We start from the raw sequence: 15277 nt of genomic DNA, 5'->3' as shown, positions 1-15277 counted from the left end.
TGTTAATACCACAAGCAAGCAAAATTTTGCTAAAGATCGTTCAAAAGCAGCTATAGCAGTATATCAACAGGGAACTGCCAGAAATTCAAGCCAGATTTAGAAGAGGACATAGAACAAGGAATATCAGAGCTGATGTCAGATGGATCCTGGCTGAAAGCAGAGAATACCAGAATGATGTTTACCTGTATTTTATTGAAAATGCTAAGGCATTCGACTGTATGGATCATAATAAATTATGGATAACATTGCAGAGAATGGAAATTCCAGAACACTTAATTGTGCTGATGAGGAATCTCTGCATGGATCACAAGGCAGTCCTTTGAACAGAACAAGGGGATACTGCATGGTTTAAAGTCAGGAGACGTGTGCATCAGGGTCGTATCCTTATTCAATCTGTATGCTGAGCAAATAATCTGAGAATCTGGACTATATGAAGAATAGGGCATCAGGACTGGAGGAAGACTCATTAACAGCCTGTGTTATGCAAATGACACAACCTTGTTTGCTGAAAGTAAAGAGGACTTGAAGCACTTACTAATGAAGATCAAAGACCACAGCCTTCAGTATGGATTACACCTCAATGTTAAAAAAAAAAAAAAAAAAATCTTACAACTGGACCAGTTAACAACATCATGATAAACAGAGAAAAGATTGGGATTGTCAAGGATTTCATTGACAACTTCAACCTTTTCTCCATTTATCCCGATGTCGAGTCTTCCTTCAACCCTGATGTCTGGTTCTTCATATAGTATCCCCCACGTTCTGTTCCAACAACTGCCTCTTGATCTATGTACAGGTTCCTCAAGAGCACAATTAAGTGTATTGGAATTTCCATTCTTTCAAGTGTTATCCATAATTTGTTATAATTCATACAGTCAAATGCCTCTGCATAGTCAGTAAAACCTAAGTAAACATCCTTCTGGTATTCTCTGTTTTCAGCCAGCAATCCATCTGACATCAGCAATGATATCCTGGGATCCTCATCCTCTTCTGAATCCAGCCTGAATTTCTGGCTGTTCCTTATTGATATATTGCTGCAGCTGCTTTTGAACGATCTTCCTCAAAATTTTGCTCACTTGTGTTATTAATGATATTGTTTGATAACTTCCACATTCAATTGGATCACCTTTCTTTGGAATAGGCATCAATGTAGATCTCTTCCAGTTGGTGGGCCAGGAAGCTGTTTTCCATATTTCTTGGCATAGATGAGTGAGTACTTTCAGCGCTGCCTCTGTTCGTTGGAATATCTCAATTGATATGCTACCTCTTGAAATGGTTGAGCATTGACTAATTCTTTTTGTTGTAATGACTCTGTGTATTCTTTCCATCTTCTTTTGATGCTTCTTTCAGCTTGAGAAACACCGAGCTTGTTCTTCCCTTTTGGTTTTCTATCTCCAGCTCTTCGCACATGTCATTATAATGCTTTACTTTGTCTTCTCGAGCAGCCCATTGAAATCTTCTGCTCAGGCCTTTTACTTCATTGTTTCTTCCTTTTGCTTTAGCTGATAGATGTTGGAGAGGACGTTTTAGAGTTTCCTCTGTCATCCATCTTGGTCTTTTCTTTCTTTCCTGTCTTTTCAATGACTTCTTGCGCTCTTCACTTATGATGTCCCTGATGTCATTCCACAACTCATCTGGTTAGTGTTCAACACATCAAATCTATTCTTAAGATGGTCTCTAAATTCAGGTGGGATATACTCAAGATCGGAAACCCTGGTGGCACAGTGGTTAAGTGCTACAGCTGCTAACCAAAGGGTCCGCAGTTTGAATCCGCCAGGAGCTCCTTGGAAACTCTATGGGGCAGCTCTACTCTATCCTACAGGGTTGCTATGAGTTGGAACTGACTCGACGGCACTGGGTTTGGTTTTGGTTTGCTATACTCAAGATCACATTTTGACTTTAGTGGACTCGTTCTGATTTTCTTCGGTTTCGGCTTGAACTTGCATATGAGCAATTGATGGTCTGTTCCACAGTCAGCCCCTGGCCTTGTTCTGACTGGTGTTACTGAGCTTTTTCATAGTTTTTTTCCACTGATGTAGTCGATTCGATTCCTGTGTATTCCATCTGGCTAAGTCCATGTGTATAGTGACCCTTTATGTTGGTGAAAAAAGGTTTTTACAATGAAGAAGTCAATGGTCTTGTAAAATTATATCTTTTGATCTCTGGCATTATTTCTATCACCAAGACCATATTTTCTGACTACCAATCCTTCTTCTTTGTTTCTGACTTTCGCATTCCAATCACCAGTAATTATCAATGCATTCTGATTGTGAGTCCAGTCAATTTCAGCCTGCAGAAGCTGATACAAATCTTCAGTTTCTTCAACTTTGGCCTTAGTGGTTGGTGCATAAATTTGAATAATAGTCATATTATCTGGTCTTCCTTGTAGGCATATGGATATTGTCTGATCACTAAAAACGGCATTGTACTTCAGGATAGATATTGAAATTTTTTTTTGACTGACGATGACTGCAACACCATTCCTCTTCAAGTTGACATTCCCGGCATAATAGACTATATGATTGTCTGATTCAAAATGGCCAATACCAGTTTATTTCAGCTTGCTAATGCTTAGGATATTGATGTTTATACATTCCAATTCATTTTTGATGACTTCCGTATTTTCCTAATTTATACTTCCTGTATTCCAGGTTCCAATTATTAATGGATGCTTGCAGCTGTTTCTTCTCATTTTGAGTCAAGCCACATAAGCAAATACAGGTCCCAAAACTTTACATCATCTACTTTATTAAGGTCAACTCTACTTTGAGGAGGTATCCCTTCCCTAGTCATCTTTTGAGTGCCTTCCACCCTGGGGGACTTATCTCCTGGCACTATATCAGGCAATGTTATGCTGCTATTCATAAGGTTTTCAGTGGCTAATTCTTTTTAGAAGCAGACTGCCGGGTCTTTCTTCCTAGTCTTAGTCTGGAAAGTCAGCTGAAACCTGTCCTCCATGGGTGACCCTGCTGGTATCTTGCAACATACAAGCCCCTACAGTATGACAAACTGACAGACACAAAAATAATGTGTACTCACTGTTTAATAAGAAGCTAGTTTGTTGTGTAAACCTTCATTTAAAGTACAATTTAAAAAAAAGAAAGAAATCAAGAGATGTTTTGCATTGGGCTACTCGGCTACAAGAGATCTCTTTAAAATGTTAAAAAGCAAAAATGTCGCCTTGGGGATTAAGGTGCACCTGACCCAACCCATGGTGTTTTCAATTGCCTCATATGAATGTGAAAGCTGGACAATGAATAAGGAAGACGAAAGAAGAATTGAAGCCTTTGAATTGTGGTGTTGGCAAAGAAAATTGAATATACCATGAACTGCCAAAAGAATGAACAAATCTGTCTTAGAAAATGTACAACCAGAATTCTCCTTGGAAGCAAGGGTGGCAAGACTGTCTCACATACTTTGGACTTGTCGTTAGGAAAGATCAGTCCCTAGATAAGGACATCATGCTTGATAAAGTACAGAGTCAGTGAAAAAGTGGAAGACCCTCAATGAGATGGATTGACATAATGGCTACAACAATGGGCTCAAGCATAGCGACAATTGTGACGATGGCGCAGGCCTGGGCGGTGTTTAGTTCTGTTGTGCATATGGTTGCTATTTGTCAGGATAGACTCGATGACACCTAATGTTGTTGTTTTTGGCTCTCCCCTTTTGGAAAACTAGTCCAATTCACCTGCCGTCGTATCTGGATAGGCTTGTGACTGCTTCAGCCAATAGAGTGCAGTGGAAGTGAGTAGGTATGACTTCCAACGCTGATCACTGATCACTGAAACACTCATTTTCGGAGCCCAGAATATCATATAAGAAGTCCATTTACCCTTAGGTTGCCATCCCGTGAGGGAACTAAATCCTTTGAAGAGGTCACACATAAGAGCTGGGGTCAATAGTCATAGTGTTGGAGTCATGTCAGCCCAGGCATCAGACATGTGAGTGAATGGGCCTTAGTCTTCCTAGCTGAGGCCCTGAGCATCAAAGAACAGAGACACCAACACCACTGTGTGTCCTGTCTGATTCCTTGACAGCCAGAATCTGTGAGCGTAATATAAAAAAAGGTTTAAGTCATTACGTTTTGGAATAATCTGTTGCAGAGCAATAGTAACTGGAATAGGTTAAAAGGAAACTGAAAAAGAGGGGAAGCAGCTACAATGTGAAACTTAACTTCATAGTGCACATTTTCGTTGCATATCTTGATTCAGAAAGTATAAAGACTTCTACAGAGCCACAATAAAGATCTAGGTGTTTTATTAAAGATTATACCAAAAAGAAATTTGAAAAAGGGAATGTTTTTACCAACTTTTGCAGAGCTACTGAGCAGTGGAGGAAAGAATGGTACCATTTGTCACTCCTAGCCAAAACCCCTTCACAATAACAAGGGCTCAAGGTAAAAGACGACATGAAGTGAAAAATGAAATCTCATTATTATTAGTTATTTGCCTGAACTGATGTTATTTCTATAGATTCCCATAATTAACTGAAAGGGACAGAAGCTAAATTTTAGAAGTACAATAGCTAAGAAAATGATGACCTGGCGGAGCTTCCTCTGCGTAAACAGTTTATAATGTGGAAGTGTAACACTGACGGCCATGAGCAGATTGCTCTACTGATTTGTATTTAATTTCTTTTCTAGATGACATAAATCTATAAATGCATTTAATTGTCAATAATTATCTTTCACTGAAAAACGGAGAAAGGAGAAAAGCAAATTACTTAAGGTATGTGAGAATATTCATTTCCTATTGCTGGATGAAAAAATTACCATTAATTATAGTGGATTCAAACAACACAAATTTCTGATTTTATAGTTCTAGTGTTAGAAAGGAAACCCTGGTGGCATAGTGGTGAAGTGCTATGGCTGCTAACCAAGAGGTCAGCAGTTCGAATCTGCCAGGCGCTCCTTGGAAACTCTAGGGGGCAGTTCTACTCTGTCCTATAGGGTCGCTATGAGTCGAAATCGACCCGATGGCAGTTGGTCTAGTGTTAGAAAAATGGGTTAAAGGGCTAAAGTTAAGGTATTGGCAGGACTGTGTTCCTTCTGAAGGATTTAGGGAAGAATCTGTTCCTTGCATTTTCCAGCTTCTAGAGGCTACCCACACGCCTTGGTTAATGGCTTCTTCCAGCAATGGCATCACTCCAACTTCTGCTTCCTTCTTCACATCTCGTTCTCTGACTCTGACACTCCTGTCTCCATCCATTAAAAAAAAAAAAGGATCCTTGTAATTACATTGGACTTACTCAGATAAACCAGGATTATTTCCTTACCTCAAGATCTTTAACTTAACCCATGTCCGAGGTCTTTTTTGCCATGTAAGTTAACATAGTCACAGGTAAAAAGGATTAGGACATGGACATCTTTGGGGAGGGGGAGATTATACTGTCTGAATTGATCCTCAATAAAATCTTATATTTCTGTATATAAATAGAAGGCCAGGACCTCATTGAGTCAATGCTATGAAATGTTTCATGGCTTAGAAGCACATCTCCAGAACAATGCCAGAATTTGGTATCATGACCCCCTCCATATAGGAGTCTTAGTTATTGAGCATATGAATTCCAAAAGAGGCAACTCTTTTTTTTAACCACACACAAAAAAGAGGTTTATGCTTAAATTAGATCTTTAAATGTGGCTATGTTGACAAAGATTCTGCATGTATTGTATAATCAGCAGACATTTTAGAATATGAATCATTTTTGTTGTTGTTTTTCAGTAATGGAGGGTATACTTAATCATTGAGTGTGTCTGGATTTTTGGTAGGTAATGTCTGTGTGTGTCTTATTTTTTTTAATGTCTCATTCCACAAATTGTACCCTTGGAGCCCAGAGGTACCCACGTGTACCCCTTGTGACCACAAATCCTACTCCCAGAGTCCAGAGATACATATATGTATCTTCTTACCAAAAATTCATTGATTCAGCACCACCTCATACAATACCCTGTAAAAACAGTAATTTACAGCACACACCGGTTTTCTTCCATTTCAAACTGTTATATAGGGCCCTGCCTGCTGGCAGCACGTATTGTTGGTGGAATAGTTTCTTCCAAAAGAACCACAGAGGTACAAAAAGTAAGAGGAGGCTATATATATTGTGGTCCTGAAAGTGTTAAATGAGTCATAGTTTCAAAGATAATGACTGAATTTCATTTCCCCCTCCTCCTCAACGAAGGAAACTCTGGGTCTTCTTAAATACAATATTGTTCCACAATATTCTGACACATCAAATTTCTGAAAACAGGCACCTTAACTCTCCTCTGGTCATGTGGCTAGGGATTAATGATTTACAGAACACAGTTAGTCTTCAATGTACAACATTTTGAGTTACGTTGAGCCACACTTAGGACCATCTGGTTTTCTTTTTTTTAATCTTATTGTTAGTAATAAGTAAGTATGTATGTATGCAACAATGAGGTCAAGCATGGCAACAATTGTGAAGGTGGCACAGGACTGAGCCGTGTTTGTTCTCTTGTTCATAGGGTCACTATGAGTGAGAACTAATTCAATAGCACCTAATAACAGTGACAACATGTATACGTTAAAATATATCTGTAAATTTATATGCAATGTTTCTACTCTCAGAGACAAATAAAGATTGGATTTTTAAAGATAGTGGCAATAAAAGGCAATAATAATGAAAAAAATGAGCTATTCCATTTAAGTCACAACTGACTTATGACAAAGTCAGTCATAACCCTCTCGTAATAACTCAGAGACTACCTGTATAGATTTTGCTCTTTCGTTTCATTAATAATTAATAATATGGACCAACAAAGCAAAAGATAAGTGTCTGCTGTGCCAACTATACTGGGTTATATCTTATATAACTAGAGGCCTATTATGTATGTAAACATTATCTGTTTGGAATTCTATTTGAAGTCAAAGGATTTCCCTGAGGAAACGAGGTTTTGACCCACATGGCAAAAAAAAAAAAAAGCATACATTTTGATAGTTTGGTCATGTACTGAAAATGTTTATTAGAATTAATTGCTTTAAGGGCTCTTGCTCCTATTTTAGTGTTTCGAGCCACACAAAGCCAACATTGCCACCTTTATATATTACGATAAGAACTTGCATGTGAAAGTATCTGAGCATGACATCATGTTGATTCTGACTCATATCAACCTTATAGGACAGAGTAGAATTTTCCTATAGGGTTTCCAAGGCTTTAATCTCTAGGGAAGGAGACTGTCACATCTTTCTCCTGCAGGGTGGCTGGTGGGTTCGAATAGCTGACCTTTAGATTAGCAGCCCAGTGCTTAACTATTGCATAACCAGGGCTCCTGTGAGCGTAAATAGGAGACCTAAAATGATTTGCAGGTGTTTAGATCTAATGACAACTGGAAAAACACTTAAATTACTAGTAGTGAAATTAACCAAAAAAACCCCGTTGCCATCAAGTCGATTCTGATTCACTGTGGCCCTGTAGGACAGAGTAGAACTGCCCCATAGTGTTTCCAAGGAGTGGCTGGTGGATTTGAACTGCTGACCTTTTGGCTAGCAGCCGAGTTCTTAACCACTGAGCCACCAGGAGTCCTCTAGTAATGAAATTGGTTGTGAAATATTGTGTACTGAGACTCTAGCCCTCAGAAAACTGAGCAAACTTGGGATCTGTAATAGGAGCAATGAAACACATCCTTAGGACATAGAATTGAAATGCATTTCATTTCCTCGGGCCAGCCTATAATGTTTATAAGCCATTGCTTCGTGTTTTGGGGGGAAAATTGAGAATTAGTACCAGGTGATGGTTGTGGCTATGTGTTTTAGAATTTTTACAAATAATTTTTGCATTTAATTCCACACCCACAAAGAGATGAGTCCATAAGCTGTGCACACGTCAAAAGCACTAGCCTGCCAGACCGAGTGAGGAAAAAGCATGGAGTGAAGTAGACTCCACATGAGTCGAAAAATACACATTCCAGAACACTTACACATACATGCCCAAAGGTGGAACTTTCCATTTGCTGCGAAGTATTCCCCTCTCCGGGAAAGGCCAGAGCAGCACCTAGCTGTGTCACACCTGGCTTGCCATCCAGTTTGCATTTACCTTGTCCCCAAGTTAGTGTTGCTAATGCTTGATGAAGTCAGCTGCCTGAGCATTCCACACTAACAAAAAGGAAGGTAAACCGTGCATCTTCCGAATGCTCCTTTCTCTGAAGTACGGCCTGCAGCAAGGCCTTCACTACCCATTTCACCCAGGGACATTGACCTTAGAATGGTGACAGAATGGAAAAAATAAAGCTTGGTAAATTCAGTATAGCCAAGCCAACCAACCATTGAGTTGATTCTGACCCATAGCAACACTACAGGACAGAGCAGAACTGCCCCATAGTGTTTCCATAGCAACACTACAGGACAGAGCAGAACTGCCCCATAGTGTTTCCAAGGAGCGGCTGGTGGAGTCAAACTGCTGACCTTTTGGTTAGCAGCTGTAGCTCTTAACCACTGCGCCACCAGGGCTCTTCAGTATAACCAGGGAGGCGGTAATTTTTTTTTTTTTTTAAGTGAAATGATACTTTTTGGGGAGGGAGGGAGGATGTCATCACAGCATTATTTTGTATACTCACAACAGTGGCAGCTTCTGTGTCAGAGAACAATGACATTATATAAGTCTAAAATAAGACAGAGCATTTTTTCTTATGATCCAGGAACTAAGACTGGAATGACCTTTCTCTCTAAAGACTGATGTTGGGTGTTTCTTTCTTCTTTTCTTCCTTTCTCCTTTCTTTCTTCCCTCCCTCTCTCTCTACCTTTCTTATTTTTTTTCCATCACTTCTTCTCCTTCTCCTCCTCCTTTCCTCCTTCTCCCGTGTCTCTTCCTCCTCCTCCTTCTTATTTTTCAATGACAGAATCTTCTTTTCAATATTACTAATATATTTACTCCTATAATCTTTCTCAAGCAGTTTGTAGCTCCTAACTGTAAACACTGAAAATGTCGTGATGAGTCAAAAACAAACAAAAAAAGATATGTGAACAAGGGCATGTACATAAACAAAGTGAATGAATTGCGATGCTTTTTGAAACGACTCCAAACGTAGAACAGTACACCATGTAAAACACACACACGACGTCAAGAGCAATCAATACAGTGTGTACGGTCTTGTTGGAAAATTGTCAGTGCATTAAAGTTATGATGCCAATTAGAAGCCAGTTACATGAAATTTGGAAATAAATACTTCTATTTGTGCAATTTGTATTAACACAAACTTTTATAAGAACTAATTGAAGGATTAAATAAGTATATAATTACCAATGTCTATTAAATAATGAGGAAACCCTGGTAGCTTAGCAGTTAAGAGCTATAGCTGCTAACCAAAAGGTCAGCGGTTCAAATCCACCAGGTGCTCCTTGGCAACCCTACGTGGCAGTTGTACTCTGTCTTTTAGGGTTGCTATGAGTCAGAATCGACTCTATGGCAACAGGTTTGTTTTTCTTTTCTTTTTTTTTTATTAAGTAATGATAAGCAGCTCTGTGGCACAGTGGTTAAGTGCTGGGTTGCTAACCAAAAAAAAAAAAAAAGTTGGCAGTTCAAACCCACTGACCAATTCATGAAAGGAAACTGTTACAGTCAGATTCTGTAAAGGTTACAGGCTTGGGAAACCTATGGGCAGTTCTGCTCTGTCTCACAGGGTCACTAGGAGTCAGAATCACCTTGACAGCAATGGTCTGCTTTTGGTTTATTAAATAATGATATGCTTATTGGAGAAAGATATCATCATAATGAAGGCAAAAGTATTTCAGACCATCACAGTTATATATGACCAGGCCGTGTATTGTTATTTGCAATACTTATAAACAGTGGGCTTTATTGATTACCTAAAGCTTTAACGATTACCTGTAGGATAGCTATGAGTCGGAATCGACTGGACGGCAGAGGGTTTGGTAAAGCTTTAATTGGATACTCAATTTCTCTCTACTGTATTTTCCAGATTTGTTGGGTAAAAATCTTCAGTTAAAAAGCATCTTGACCAGAAAAGAGATCAACCGAGGAAAAAATTCTAAGATAAGATATCAATCTCACAAAACAAAAATATATCTAAAAAATTTGCTTAGTGTGTTATAATCTTACTAGAAACCAAATAAAGAGAAAACGGAATAGCACACTTAAACATATAAGATAAAAAAAGAAATTGTTTCTTCTATTACCTGCCAGTTAATTTGTGTGGGCAATATTAAGTTCCGTGCTACTCAAAAGCACTTCTTTATATGTTATTCAAAATCAAATATTTCCTTAAGCCTATAAATAAAAAGTTTGATATGAATAAATGACATCAATATAAATTTTGAAAGGTAATTCTCTGGAAATTTTTTTTAATATATTAAGATCATAGGAGTAAACCTTTTGGGATTTTAGAAGAGTGAATAATATACTAATAATTTTCCTTTGAAAAGAGTGGAAAGAGATGTCATTCCTCTACATAAAGCCATGGTCAGCATAGACAGGAACTCCTTTCTATTTGTCAGCACGGCGTAGATGTTTCTCATCATCACACCTGCATTTAGTTCAAAGCAAGGTTTATTGATTGATGTTATAGCTTATTCCTAATTGTTTTCACACCACTTCTAGGAGTGGATATTTATAGTTACAAATTTGCTTATTCTAAAATTTTAAGGGGAAAATAATAAAGGAAAGAGGAAGAGCAGAGAGTGAAGAAGCAAGAACAGAAAGAAAAAAATTGTAGTAATCTTCCCCGCCCTGTGAAACAAAAGAAATCATTGTTTATTCTCTTCGTATAATGTCGGTATCTACCCCTTTATCTAAAATTTAAATGATCTTCCTCTGAAGAACAAAACACAAGGAAAATAATGTAAGTGATGGTTATCTACTGTCATTTTGGAAGACGCTCCACAAAGAAGTCAACGTATTCTAAAATATTTCTGTGATCTAGTTGCCAACACATCACAAAGCTCATCTTTAGAGAGTTCCTTCCCCCAGATCCCTCTTTGTTTGCCATTTAAATGTAGTTTCAAAACCATACAAAAATATTCACGGTATTTTAGGCTTTATGTATTTAGAAAGAAAGACCTTTACAGCATGACAATACAGTGTTAGCTTATGGTAGGGAAAAAGAAAATTAATAAACTAGGGAATATAGAAAATGAGAGTACCCCAAAGAAAAGTTAAGCCAGCAACCTCTTTTATTGTGGTGCCTAAGGGCTGACCATGCTATGAGTTTACACACTTATTGATAAGATCCCTGTGAACAGAGTGGAAAGATATGTCTTATTTTTTATTGTAATGACAATTGGTACACACATCATTTCATTTCTAGTCCAAAGCCTTATGTGACATGTCTGTGGAAACACGACCTGTACATAGTAACAGGCGTTGCATGTACATTGCGTATACCTCCAGACTTCATGGTGCTGAAGAAGTTTCTAGGACAGCATCTAGATGAGCAATTGTTGAATATTGATTCTATGCACCCGTTGTGGTGCACCTGGTTCCTCACACTAATGTGATCATTGGAGTGTTGACATTTTTATGACATGTTTAAAAGCCAGTGCAAAAGTTCAGGTTCCTTAAATATTATAAAATCTCTTTTAAGAGATACTGGATGATAAATGATAAACATCTAGTAAACAGCTGCTACTCTGCTTCCCTCTAAGTCTAATAACCTTGCTTTGATGATTTACTAAAAGGGGTTCTAAAAGTCTTTGAAGCAATAGCATTACTATTAAAGTAAATGCATGAACACTCAAAGTGACTATTTAGAAAAAAAATTGGTTGGTTCTTTTTGGTTAATTTGTAAATTGGTCATAATATATTGTATTCTCTCTTCATTTTTAAGAAAGCAACCACTTAATCAACATTCTGGGCAAATTTCCATAATGGTATGTCTAAGATCCCCCAAAATTATTGATGTCTCTGATGAAAAGCACATTGAAAGATTAGGAAGTTAGGGGAAAAAATAACTAAAGTAAACATTAGTTTGATTAAAATGAATATGCAAATGAACTATTCATTATCGGGAAAGAGATTATTAATCTAAAAGCATGAGGTCAATCAATCATATGGTATATGTACTGGATACATGTAATTCTACCAAAACATTGTGCATCTTTACTGTATTTGATATGTTGGCCACAATTCATCATAAGCATTTTATCATGTCTCTTCATTCTGAAAGCATTATACATCTTAATGATTTTGTTCCAACTCTCTAACACCATCTTTTCAAAACTTAATAATGTTTTCCTGAAACAAGATTTGTTATAATAGTAGATAGTGAATACCAAAATAACCTCTTAAGAGTGAAAATATGGAGCTTGTGCTTGTTGGATAAGAAGAAAATTTAAGTCAAGTGTTCCATAGTAAATGTATGATACGCTGAGCCACGAGAGCCTTGTGGAAAGAGTACTTTGCTTTCCAGTTATCAGAAGACCTCATCAGAGCAATTTGTTAGTGACTGAAACTGTCAATTAATGCTTAAAGCTGAACACTGGCATTCATCTCCCATGTTCTGTTTTTGCTCTGTGAACATCTGAAGCAAAAATGAGAAAGCATTTTCAAAGAAAGCAATAAACCATTGAGTGTAAATCAGGAAGCTTTTGAATCAAAATGACTTATTTCCTTCGAAGTATAGTTTCAAGCAATTCTTGGGTATTCAGGCACTGATGTTAACATGTCTTTTTAGTTTTAGATGACATTTAGCATAAATATTCATGATAATTTCATTAAAGCCTGATTTCCTACACAAGTGGATTATTCTTTTTTTCATTCCTGACACCCAAACCGTTCTTTGCTCTTGAGCATGACCAGCATCGTTCAAGATTGCAGAGTGTGACGTATAGTTTATTACATGCATGGAAAAACAAACATTTTTCAAATTACAGGCATTTACGAGCAGGGAGAATTGAGCAGATCCACACTTGATATCACAAGTATCAATACACTCAGTGAACTATTTAATATGCTGCCACGATTGAAATTGTTAGGAGGACAGATGGAAGGTCAAACTTTTTTTAGGTAAACATACCCAGATCACATCTTTAGCAAAACACTCCTTCTGATTTCCTTCTTCATTCCAATTATTGGGTATTGCATAGACCCATTTCCCTGTGTGCTTATGTAAATTAATTAAAAATAATGCTACTATTACCCCCAAATTTTCTCACCATAGAAAAAAATTAGTCATATAGAAAGGGACTTTCTGATTGTTTTCGTGACTGTACTTCAGTCAGTACAGTGGCCTTACTGTGTTTCCCTTACAGAAAACATCTAAATACCGTGGTTCCCAGCATTATGATGTCATAGCACCTATAAACACAAGGGGAAGAGAAACGCATCTTCTTAAATGGAGAGTTTATGTTTCTCATGTGGATATGGTCCAGCTGCAGATGAATATCTATAATTCTTTGACACAATAAATTGGAAATCCCTGATTCCTATCAGGCATTATGGAAAGGCCCAAATACCCAAGTTCATATGGTTCACAACTGAAACACTATCTCACCTAATTTTTTTTTATGTTGGAAAATATAAGTGATACTAACAAGATTATAAATCTGACCCAGTAATCACACTGGGTGATTACTGCCATTTTAAGTGTATATAATATTTGTATATTTGCTCATCCACAGTCTGAAAATATGTCTACCACCTAGTAGATTTTTTTTCCTGCTTTAGAAACCACACTATTCTCTATCACAAGCATATTATTTAAAGCAAAAAAGGAAAACCAAACCTATTGCCTTCAAGTCGATTCCAACTCATACCGACTCTATAGGACAGAGTAGAACTGCCCCATAGAGTTTCCAAGGAGGGCTTGGTGGATCAGAACTGCTGACCTTTTGGTTAGCAGCCATAGCTCTTAACCACTACGCCACCAGGGTTCCCAAAACAAATGTAGTAGTGTATGTATAGACATTTTTGCAAAATTCTTTCAGTTCCTCCTCTTCCCATATGATAATTTAGTTTCTGTGATACCATTTCTGTTTTGGAAATGCAATACTAATAATCTCATCATATCTTATAAATGTCTTATAAATGACTTTTGTTGTATACTACATATCACTTTTTTCATTATGAGGGGATAGTGGTTATTGACTAACCACATGAAAGGCCATTTCGATGAAAGCCTGTTCCAGTCCATGAGTGGTGCATGGGTGCTCTGCTATTGTAAATATTGCCATTCTATCACCCGTTTTTATTTTTTGGCAATTTTCTATAAAACAGTAGCATGCATCACTAGTCAATCTTAATTTTTACCAAAATGATTTTTATCTTTAGACTAAAGGTAAAAATATAGTAGAGGCTTATATTATTTCCAGAAACTTTAGAATTTAGACAGCAACTTATGGCTTAAAAGAGTTGAATTTTAAACTTGCAGGAGGTAGTTCACAGGATAAAAATGGACTTGAATATGGACTGGTGTGTGTGTGTGTGTGTGTGTGTGTTCATTCACTAACCTGCTCAGTCTCTCATACATATCCATATGGTGCTACTAGCTAGTTTTTATTTAATTCAGTTTTCTTTGTTTTTAAATTATTCTTTTTTTATTTGTGCTTTACTGTAGGAATTAAAACTTTAAAAACCAGCAAGACTATTTTACTGTCCCCTGCTGACAGACTTTTCCCTCTGGGTTTTAGTGAAGATGGCGGTTAGACAGGGAACTTTGTAAGAAAGAAAATATATTGGCTTGGATTGTAGAGTGTGACCAGTGTGATTATGCCAGTGATACACACAGTGACACAGCGTCAAGCCAAAGTAGCAATCCCTCAAAGGAGAATAGAAGTTTGTGGTGTTGGAATTAACTATTGCATTTGACTTTCACTGTTAACCATTTGCTTCTATGTGAATTCTCTTTTCATTTCTATAGTCATTTATAGAACTTCTTAATCTGTTCCTTCTTTTTCCTCCTCATTTACTACCCCCACATTAATTTGAAAAAAATCTCAGACGTATCATTTTACCCACAATGAGTTCAGTATATATGTATAAAATTTTTTAGTATTTTTAAGCAAAATCACGATACCATTATCACAACTTAATAAAATAACACTAATTCCATGACACCAAATATACAGTCTATGCCCAAATTCCCAACTGTTTCATAAATGGCTAATTTTATAATTTTTGACAGATTGTTTCATTCTGGGTCCAAAGAGGTACTGAAAGGTTGATAGATCTTTGTTTTTGTTTGTTTGTTTTTAAGTTCCTTTTAATCTATGTAGTTATTCTGTTTTCTTTTTCATTGCAATCAATTTATTGAGGAAACTTGATTGTTTGCTCTGTGGAGTTTCCTACAATCTGCATTTTGCTGAAG

This window comes from Loxodonta africana, chromosome 20 (genome assembly GCF_030014295.1).
Source record: "Loxodonta africana isolate mLoxAfr1 chromosome 20, mLoxAfr1.hap2, whole genome shotgun sequence".
In the NCBI taxonomy this organism is placed as follows: Eukaryota; Metazoa; Chordata; class Mammalia; order Proboscidea; family Elephantidae; genus Loxodonta; species Loxodonta africana.
This window is presented reverse-complemented; position numbering follows the sequence as displayed.